General features: G+C 43.4%; 2 long non-coding RNA genes across 2 annotated transcripts in view; both read left to right on the top strand.

The window, feature by feature from the left end:
* LOC309535004 overlaps window positions 1-10,565 on the top strand; it is a 654,277-nt gene that overhangs the window by 537,978 nt on the left and 105,734 nt on the right. The window lies entirely within an intron of this gene.
* On the top strand, window positions 1,522-10,531 carry LOC309534999. Its single transcript, XR_014220965.1, has 3 exons — window positions 1,522-2,105; window positions 3,608-3,674; window positions 9,285-10,531. It is a non-coding gene; the product is annotated as an uncharacterized lncRNA (long non-coding RNA).

The raw sequence follows: 10,565 nt of genomic DNA on the forward strand, positions 1-10,565 counted from the left end.
TCTCAAGTAAGTGAGTACTGTACAAGTTCACAGTTTTAGGATGGAATATTAGTCCTTCTCAGAGTAGACCCACCCATTAAAGTTAACAGACATGACAAATTTAGGCTTATTCATTTCAGTGGGTTTATTCTGAGTCGGACTAGCCTTGAATACAACCCTTAGTTGATTAATTGGTTACATTAATCCATTTAAAACATTGTGATTGCTTTGAAAAGACAGAATTGAAAGGAAAAAAAACACTTTTAGACAAGCATGTATAAAACAATGCAGATAAGTGTCACCTTTGAGAGCCATCTCTTCTCATGTAGAATGAAGCTAAATAAGACATTAATTGTGTGATTGCATTTATAAAGCTTTACTTTTTTAATAAAAGATGTTCAAATAGCCACAGTTGGGGAACATGGGGCAAGGATGCGGGTTATCTCTCCCCACCCCATGCCATATTGCTTTATTATACGTTTGTGCATTTATGCAGATGTAATTGATTCAAATGCTCAGTTAAAACCAATGTGATAAATCATTGAAGATTTCTGCTATCAGGTGACAGCCATTTAATCATAGAACAAGCCTTGAAGGAAGTGGGTGAGAATAGGCATTATGGGTAAATGATTCTTGTGTCAAGGAATTAGGTGTACAGCCTGTCCTGGATGGGATTGTACTTCCCTTGAAGGAGCAGATACACCAGGGGAAGGAGGGGTACTCATCAATCCAGCATTGCCTCTATAGTCTTGGTTGTGTGACATGCCTTTTTCCATCTTTCTGGTTCCTTGCTTTGACCATTCATGGACAGAGGTAGCCTACCTGCAGTGACCCATGCTCTGGTAACCTCGCATTTGCATTACTGTAATTTACTGTACATGGGGTTGCCCTTGAAGACTACCCGGAAGCTTCAATTAGCGCAGAATGTGGCTGCAAGAACATTAACTTATGCAGCCAGATGGAATCACACTGCACTGATTCTGAAAAAATTACACCGGTTGCTTTAATTCAGGCATAGGCAAACTCGGCCCTCCAGATGTTTTGGGACTACAACTCCCATCATCCCTGACCACTGGTCCTGTTAGCTAGGGATGATGGGAGTTGTAGTCCCAAAACATCTGGAGGGCCGAGTTTGCCTATGCCTGCTTTAATTCTATCAATGTTCAATTCAATTTAATTCAAGTTTTAAATTATTGCTTTTCCTATGTTTTCAATGGTTCTTATTTTTATATATAAATTGCCTTGAGTCCTGTCAGGGAAAAAGGTAAAATAATATAATATAATATAATATAATATAATATAATATAATATAATATAATATAATATAATATAATATAATATAATATAATATAATATAATATAATATAATATAATATAATATAATATAATATAATATAATATAATATAATATATAATGCACCCTACCTCACCCCACACCTCAAAAATGTGTCATTAAAAAGTTAGGTTTTATTTTTAAAGAGTTTGGTCACTGCTTTTAATCAGATTGGTCACAATATTTTTGAGTGTAAAAAATATTTTTGAATGTAAAAAATACTTTTGAATGTAAAAAGTTGAGGCAGTTCAGCAGACAGAGCTCAGTACTGGACCTCTGCTTCTCCATGATCACCCAGGAAAGCGAAAGGGCCATGACTTACTCATGCTCTGATTTCCCATTTTGCTGATGCTACTATTTTAATTATGACTGAGACTTACTGCAGGCCCGTTGAAGTGAACACACGTAAGATTGCGTGACTCCGATGACTTTCCCTTGAATAGCCGATTGCTCTTTCCCAAGGGGGTTAAAGCAAACGTAAGTACTGCCTGGGCTTCTTCCTGGGAATGTGCACGTTCACGCACCCATTGCAACTGGCAAGGCTCCTCTTAACCTTATACCCTGCTATATTTAGGGAGCGTGCTCTCACTGCCAGCCTTGATGCGGATGACGATATTACTCATTGCATAGCTAGGTCTAGGTCTGCATTTAGTCTGTTGCCGCACCACTTCTGGAATGGGACAACCGTGAAGCCAAAAGATTGAAGCTAAATGTCTATGGGACATAAGTCACAGTGAAGGAACTTGCCTATGGCTGTGAAATGTAAACAACGCTGTATGTTACCACTATATTGGTAAGTCAATCTGTTCCATGTGCTTGGTCCCCAAGGCTACGTGATTATGTAGCGAGAGAAGTTCCTAGTGCTCACATCCCAAATATCAAGTAACTGGTGCTTAGATTATTCTGACCCATACCTAAATGGGGCAATGGCTGGATGGATGCATGGAGATGAGACAGCTTCCGGTACAGAAATAGTGTGTCTTTCCGTATCAGCTTTTTCCTAGGATACACAATTAGGTTTTCCCCAAGGAACTGATATTTCATCATTATCCATTTTCAAATGTTCTGAACAGTGCCACACACAATATATTTTTGCATTTAAGAAACGTTGGCTCAGAATAGTAAGAGTTGGAAAAACTCAACCATGAGCTCCACACCCCTCCCACTAGCACTGCAATGACCTTTTCACCAACCCCAAACTATGTCTTGCATTATTCACTCATTAAAAAAGGACAGTCATACCTTGGATCCCAAACGCCTTGCGACTCGAACGTTTTGGCTCCCAAACGCCACAAAAGTGAGTGTTCCGGTTTGTGAACGTTCTTTGGAACCCGAACGTCTGACGCAGTTTACGCAGCTTCTGATTGTGTGCAGGAAGCTCCTGCAGCCAATTGGAAGTCGCACCTTGGTTGTTGAATGTTTTCGGAAGTCGGACAGACTTCCAGAACAGATTTCGTTTGACAACCAAGGTACGACTGTAAGTGTAATCCAGCTAGCAGCTGTGATCATGATGGAAAAGGAGCTGTGAGATTCAAGTCTGGACCATGCTCCTGATCTAGACTGGCACCTTGTGAAGATTCACTGCTGAAAATTGCATGTATACACGCACACACATTGTTTACAGAGTTTGTAGGAAACAGCACCTTAACAGGCAAATACAGTACCAGGTGCGTTCAACATGAGCAGGTCTAGAAATGGGTGTGAGGCCCCAATCCAGCTTGGGAACACTTTCCAGATAGGTAACCCCAGCTTCTATTTCTTCTAAATGGTAGTGTGTGAGTAATGCAACAGCTGGGTACTGCCTAGTTGGTGCCGACCCACAATAGGGCCTTTTTGGTAGTGGCTCCCCATTTATGGAAGGCCTTCCATGGGGATATGTTGTGTTTCTGTCTCCCTTGTTATTAACATTCAGGTGGAATTTTAAAACAATCCTGTTCAATGCCTGGGCATTTGATGGCTGCAATATATAGTTCCTGGCAACCTTGAACATTTTAGCCGTGAGAATACTTGATCATTTCTCTCTTATAGAGGCAAAGAATTGTAGAGTTGGAAGGGACCTGAGGGTCATCTAGTCCAACCTCCTGCAATACAGAAAGCTCTCTCTCTCATATTAATGGCATTGTTTTGCTGTTTTATTTCTTGTCACCCTGTGCTCCTTTGAGAGAAAGGGTGGGATAGAAAATTAATAAATTAATTTAGCTGATTAATATTCTACAGCTTTTTAAAATGTGTTTGGGGGGGCTATTGTTTTGGTTTTGTTTTAACTTGTGTTTTTTTCTTGTGAACTGCCTTTAGATCTTTTGATGAGGGGCAGAATCTCAAATAAATAAACAAATCACCAGGGAGTTTGGCCCTCAGCCAGGTCAGTCCAGATGATAGCCATTGATCAAATGTTTCCAAGTGAGACAGAGGGATAGGGATGGGGGAGTCCCCTTTGGTGAGATGCTCTTCAAACAGTGAAGGAAATATCACCCTGGAGCCATTTTAGAAAACCTTGTCCCTGTTTTACTGCACCTGCTGTTTTTCACAGAACATGTCCACGAATGTACTATGGACTCGCTGCGGGAATTCCTATCATATCCCTCTCAATCTTCTCCAGGCTAAAGATACCCAGCTCCCTCAACCATTCCTCATAAGGCTTGGTTTCCAGATTATTGTGTTTATCTTCATGAGACAAATTCAGGGAGAGTAAGGATATCAACGTCTACTAGCCTTTTTTGCAGGAAGGGGGATTCCTGCACTCAAGCATTTCTCAGTTGCAAAGAGAGTGGCAGCAGCACACATGCCGATGAATTTGCAGGTCTCTGAACTGAGGCCACAAGCAACCAAGACGGCTGAATAGGAACTTAGGAAACTGCCTTATACTCTTGGCCCATCTAGCTCAGCAATGACTGGCATCTCAGACAAGGGTCTCTCTCAGCCCTACCTGGAGATGCCAAAGATTGAACATATGGCCTTCTGTACACAAGACAGATGCTTTGTCCCTGAGCTACAGTCCTTCCCTAAGGGATCACCCTTCCCGCCTCCCCATAGCAGCTTCTCGTGTGGGGAGGAACTGTATGCAAAACCCTTCCACAAATATATATTGCTCCTCATACAGGGCATCTGTAGGTTGCCACAAACAAAACACGTACCCTGATGCTATTTTAGGAATACGCCGGAACAAATGGTGCATTGTGAATCAAGTGTTGCCTCTTTATGAATGGAGAGGCTCTCATCTGTGCGAATGGTGATGACTGGATGTCATGGAGCCCTGGGGAAGAACTTTGCCATGTGAGAATAACACCAGCCAGTCCACGTGTTGCCAACTGAGAAGAGGGCAGGGGGCTGAGGGTGGAGGAACATGCCATGCTGATGCCCACTGAATGTCCACAGGCATGTCTCATGTCAGTGCTTTTCCAGAATGAATATGCTGCATCAGGTCAACTGCAGAAGCAAAATGTCAGGACAAATAGTTTCACTAGCAAAATAGGAAAATTCCACCAAGGGGCAGGGGGCAATTGAGGTAACATAAGCAAATCAGCAAAGTGTATATATTGTGCAATGATTCCTTCTTCCACTACTACTTAGGTTTGGGGACATTGCTTTGAGCAGAGATTTCCTTGGCTCTGCAGAGAAACCCAGCAAGGGATCTTGTTTGTATTCTGGCAGTGTAGCTGAGGCAGACAGGTCTGCAGCAAACCGATCTATTTTTGGACTCTGGCTTGCCATTTATATCCCGCAAAATTATTCATCAGCTTCAGGGTGACAAGCTATTAATTTGTATAAATACGTCAGAGCAGGGCTTTTTCCACCACTCCGCCCTTTCGCCTTCATGTGCGGCGTGACTGAGGTCAGTTTCAGAACACAAATAAAGTGCCTTCAGCTTGCAGCCGGTTCCTGGTCTGCTGTTCATTCATATTCTAGATGCATCAGCTTACCCAGTTCCATTTGTTCCTTATTATTACTGCAGAGGAGGGCAAAATAGCAACAGGGCTTAGCTGGGATTCCTCAGCTGGTTATCTTTAGCGATGCTGGATTGGTGATGACAGCATCTTGTACAGGAGGGCAGATAGTGGCGTTATCACCTCATAGTCTGTTATATTGAAGTGTTGTGTACTTAAGGATAAGATTACTACAGAAAAAGTTATGGTTGGCTAGAAGTGGAGTCCCCTATCTCATAACTTATGAACCTTGGCTACATGCATCCTCTCGGATGGGGAGCTTCTAATTCTTGGAAGCCATTGTATTTTCTAGACCCAGGAACATTTGACCCCCTCACCAGTGCTTCCATAACATAAAAGAGGAATAAAAATAAAAAGCGAAGCATTGGGTCATAGTACCACACACTACTATACCAGGCATGTTATTAGATCAGGGATGAGGATGAGGAGACTTAGGCCCGGGTGAGGGGGCGGGGGTGGCAAATGCAGCCCTCTCGATTTGGCCCTCAGAATCATACAAAGGTCACAGCCCTGCCCAGGCTTTCTTTGCAACCTCCTTTAGCATTTTTGCCTAGCTGGAACATGTCCATGAGCTCTGATGTTTCTTCCCTGCCTGGATGGATGACAGAAAGGGGTGTGCAAATGGTATGTAGCCCCCAGAAGGCAGCTAGCCTTCACAATGGTCCCCCAGTCCTGTGCTAGGTGTCCATTTTACAAGATTACTACTTTTGCGAACCACTTAGTCATTGGAAGATACAGCATTTGGGATCAGCAGTGGTCTGGCCCATGAAGAATACAACCAAAATGCACGTTTCACTTTTTGTATTCAGATCAAGTGACTCCCCAGTTTATGCCTGGTGAGTTGACTTAGCTTGCCTTGAGTCTTTTCTGGAAGCGCTCTGTTCAGCTTCTTCTGTCACTGAGAAAGCAAACTCAAACGCCCGTTACGGAAAGCTGTTTCCGTGGCTTGCCTTAGCTTTCATCTTTAATCCACCCCACGTTTTCTGCATTCGGGTGTTCAGAAGGGAAAGGGTCACGAGGAGGACTTGCCTAGAATAGCTAAGCCCTCCTGCATGTTTTCTGTGCACATTTGGAATCTGGTGGAGAACAGCAGGGAATACGCAGAGCAGCTAAAAATAGCATTTGCTCCCAGTGTTTATCCAATATATTTTGCTATGCTTGGTTTTGCTCGTGTCCTTTACTATGAATAAGTGTTCCAAGCAAGCTGAGGACAAAAAGTAAACTCTTTTGAACAAGAAACTGCTGAAAAGCCTGGACCTTGTGACTTGGCAGGCTACCCTCCTTTCTATTTATTTTTCATCTACAAGCAGCCAGCTCCCAATATGCTTTTTTTTGTTTGTCTAAGCCAGGGATGGGGAACCTATGGACTCCCGCTCCCATCAGTTCTATCCAGCATGCTCAATGGTCAGAGATGATGGGAGTTGTAGTGCAGCAACACCTGGAGGGTTGCAGGTCCCCCCACCAGTGTTCTATACAGCCAATGGCAGCCTGCTCACAAAGTGTGCCTGACTATGATGGAGAAAGCAGGGTGTTGCCAAGCCCCTCTATGCACAGCTGCAGGAGACATTGTGGGCCCGCAAGTGTGTGGTCCTGCTCCACCCTCCACCCCACAAATTAGCTTTATGAATGAACAATGAGGGCAACATAGAACTGTAGTCGGAAGAGACCCTGCAATGCAGGAATATGCAGCTGTCCCATATGGGGATTGAACCTTTAACCTTGGTGTTATCAGCACCACGCTCTAACCAACTGAGCTATCGTTGGACAGCCCTTTCTTCCTTCATAGCTATGCTTGACATGGACAAAGTATGGTCATGAGCAGAAAGCTGCTCCCATTGTGCCACTCAGAAGTTTGGTGAAACACACCCACCTTCTCTCTGCAGCCATATTCAGAATGGGAAATAAGGGAGTGGCAGTAATGGCACTACAAGATCCAGTTCTAGCTGCAATGGGAAGGAAGAGGGAAGACATTGTCTCGTTTTTCCTCTCATTGACCTAACACCACCTGACATTTTAAAAGCAGTTACCTGGTTTACCTTTAAGAAAAGATTCTGTATTTGGGTGTCGTCTTTGTATTTTAGATACCTGGTTGCTGATTTTTCTCCTCGTTATGCTGTTGCTGTTACTAGAATCTGTATTTTTTAATGTTTTCCTAATTATAATTGGATGTCGCCGTGCTCTCAGGCCAGGAATGTCCAGAGCGAGGAATCAACTCTTAATTGTCAAAAGGACACTTGCAAGTTAGGGAAAGACGTGTTTATCTGCCCCATGTCTCTCAGCTACTTCTAGGTGTGTCACAGTTGCCACAATAGAGAGGCCCCGTCCCTGGCTTATGTATCTCCCCCATCTGAGCTGCTCGCAAGCAGGCGAAGACTCTGCCTGTGTGTAACCTTCTGCTCCTCTCACTTCATTCCTCTTCTGGCCCTGGGAGACAGTGGAGCAGAAGTGGGCGCAGGAGGAGGAGGTGGACGTATTGAAGCCCTTGACTTTCCACCAGCCTGACCTCTCTCTCCCTCCTCCTGCACCTGTTCTTCACTCTCCAATCCTGCAGCTTCCTCTGCCTCAGACTCATCTCCTGGCTGTTACAGGCTCCCCCAGTTCACGGATCTCTTCTTCGAAAGGGGATCCAACCCCCTTTCTCCCGGTGCCCACTTATCAATATCCAGCCTCCACTCCTCAGTGTCCAGCCAGTCGCCGACATTGGATCTCTATAATTATTATTTGGCATGTACAGCGTATAGTTCTTATGCTGTACAGGTGTTATGTTGTGGCATTGGTGTTGTATGTTATAAACCACATTGTGGTCTTCTGTCAAATGTTGGCATATAAATTAAAAATAAATAAATTTGTATCTGGCAGCCGCTATTCTGCAGCTGGCTCTGATTGGTGGACCTGAGTATTCTACTAAAAAGCACAAAGACCCCACAAACTTAAGGTCTGTTCATCCCTGACCTAAACTATAAATGCAATTGTACAGGACTGCAGTGAACAGTGCAATGCTAGATACGTCTACCCAAAAGTCCTGTTTATTTCAAAGGGGCCTGCTTCCAGGTAAGTGGGTATAGGATTGCAGTCTAAATTGTTTTGCACCACAGATCTCTACTCAGTCCCACAGTGCATCGTTCACCTTCGCTCCCATAGCATGCAGCACAGCTTATGCTAGCTGGGCGGATGGTTATTCCTTGTCATGCAAGGATTTCTGACATCTCTCAGTCCCTCTTGTTTTGTGCTTGCTCTACACTTGTAATATGGATGATGTGAGTTAATATGATAGGGTTGTTCGGGGTGGAATATCCTGCTGGAGTAGATGACCTTTAAGCCAACCTTACAGTTCTACCTTCAGGGTAGGGGGCAGGCACAGTTGTCATTCTGTGCTAATGCCCAACACAGCAGCAAAACGGAAAGCAATAAATGCCATCATATATATATATATATATATATATATATATATATATATATATGGCAGAATAAAGCGAGTTGACCCACCACAGCTACCAGTGAACACCAAAGCGCTAATGCACACAAGGAAAAGTTACTTTCTTCCCTCCCTTTGTTTAAAATCACATTAACACATCCCTTTTATTAAAAAAAATCACTTTTAAAAAAACCAAGAATTTATCAGAATTTGTTAACTTGCAAACCCCTATGTGAGGTCCACTTCACTATATTTGAATCATAGTCTCTCTTCTGCCTCTTCAACAATGTCCATCAGACAAGGCCCTTGCCCACTCCACCAGTATGATGGTATTGGAACTTGAAAAGGCTACTGTGAAGCACGTTACTGCTAAAAGTTAGTATAAGAACTGAGAACAGATACCCTTCGATTTCATAGTAGATGAGAGACTCAAAGTGATTACCTTATTTCAGAGACAGTGTTTGTAGCTACAAAAAAAAATTAACTGGCCTGACTGGCTACTTCTTGCCAACTCAAACTACTGAATTCTTGAAGATGGTGCTGCAAAAAAAAATCAGAATTTAAAAGAGTTGTGACTTAAGCCACTGAGATTTTCATCATTTTTGTTTTTGAGGCTGGAGTAGACACAACAATGTCATCCCCTTAAAGGATCAGGAACAGACTGGAGGACTCATCTTGTGCATGAATTCTCTTGCCCTAATCATGGTTAGTCGTGGCATATGCACAAACCCTAGCTATGATTAGCACACACAAGTAGCCAAGGTGGAGTCTTCAGTATGTTTTGGACTACAGTTCTACACTCAGCCATGATCCACATGACCAGTGATTAGGGAAGATGGGAACTGTAGTTCAAAACATCTGCAGGGCACCCCATTGGCTGTCCCTGGAACAACATTTCAGATTTTGGGGAGGAGCAAACCAAGATTAGGGTTAACCTAAGTTAACATTGAGATGCGGGTGGCGCTGTGGGTTAAATCACAGAGCCTAGGACTTGCCGATCAGAAGGTCGGCAGTTTGAATCCCCGCGATGGGGTGAGTTGTTGCTTGGTCCCTGCTCCTGCCAACCTAGCAGTTCGCAAGCATGTCAAAGTGCAAGTAGATAAATAGGTACCGCTTCAGTGGAAAGGTAAACGGCGTTTCCGTGTGCTGCTCTGGTTTGCCAGAAGCGGCTTAGTCATGCTGGCCACATGACCCGGAAGCTGTACGCCGGCTCCCTTGGCCAATAAAGCGAGATGAGCGCCGCAACCCCAGAGTCGGTCACGACTGGACCTAATGGTCAGGGGTCCCTTTACCTTTAAGTTAACATCAGTGCAGCCATTACAAGTAACCATGGTTGAAACATTTAAGGGAAATTCTAGTATGAGAGGAAAAGAGCTAGATGGGAGTGCATGTGAGGCTGTGGTCTGTTCCCGAAAGCTTAACCCTGCTTAAGAAGCAGGAAGTGTTAAGTAAGCCTCTGAATACCAGTTGTGGGAAATCTAAAGTGGAGAGAGGGGCTGTTGCACTCAGATTCTGCTTGTTGGCTTCCCATGGGCCTCTAGTTGGCCACTGTGAGAACAGGTTGCCAGACTAGACACGCCAGTCTTGATTTAGCAACCTTCTCTTATGTTCCTACTACAAATACATTGACTCGAATTCAGTGTTGTTAGTAACAAATACTCACCAGCTGAGTTACATAAAAACACTGATTATTTACCTGTAGTAGATTTAAATTTAAATCTGCCTCTAAATTCTGTATTAAAACAACTTGTTAATGAAATATTCAACTTACGTCATAGCGAATTGTACTTCGATTTCATTTTAGGTCATGGAAGATGTAAAAAAAAAAAAAGGAGAGAGAGAAGTTCTTTAGAGGTAAAAATTGAAAACGAGTGAAGATGAACCAGAAGCAGTG

Source organism: Podarcis vaucheri, assembly GCF_965113315.1.
Source record: "Podarcis vaucheri genome assembly, chromosome: 1".
Classification (NCBI taxonomy): domain Eukaryota; kingdom Metazoa; phylum Chordata; class Lepidosauria; order Squamata; family Lacertidae; genus Podarcis; species Podarcis vaucheri.